Below are 764 nucleotides of genomic sequence, written 5' to 3'. Positions count from 1 at the left end.
AATTAGTTCATTTTTGAATCATACTTAAGGAGTAGAATAATGAGCAAAAGAAAAAAACTAGAGGACATAAAATGAATGTAATGTATAGCAACCATCAGAATTATAAAGTAATATTTCGAGTAATAGAAAATGTAATATACTATATTATTCTTCGTAACTATATAAATAATTATATAAATTGAAAAAGAATTTTGTGTAAGGGAAACATATAATATTGTAAGAGTATGAAATTTAGTATTCTTTCACTAATAACACTTTATAAAAGCTAAATTGATCTTATAGTATAATCAGACAAAATTCAAAACTAATTTGATAAATTAATAAGATAGAGTTACAAAATGAACTAAAACCATTCAAATTTTACTTTAAATTAATGTAAATAGTAAATACAAGTACTATTAATATATGTATATTTTTTGTTCAGTGTTATTTAATATACTGTAGTTTTCATTGATAACATGATACTAAGACATAAAATAATATATTATATATATATTATATAAGTAAAGCATATGCAAAATAAGAAATTTTTATAATAGATTTAATTTAATTCTTATAATAGTTTTCTATGCGTTTCATTCTCCTCCATAACATAATTCCGTCGAAAAGTGCATTTCCAAATATTAAGTAAGCAATAATTTATTTCAAATTATAATTACTTTTATTATTCCTAAATGATTACTTAATACGTATCAGATTAATTGGCATCATTTTCTTTATAGTTTCCATGTGAAATGAAGTTATATATATATTTATTAATATAT

This window comes from Plasmodium gonderi (assembly GCF_002157705.1).
Source record: "Plasmodium gonderi DNA, contig: Pgo-contig_155, whole genome shotgun sequence".
NCBI classification, from domain to species: Eukaryota; Apicomplexa; class Aconoidasida; order Haemosporida; family Plasmodiidae; genus Plasmodium; species Plasmodium gonderi.
This window is presented reverse-complemented; position numbering follows the sequence as displayed.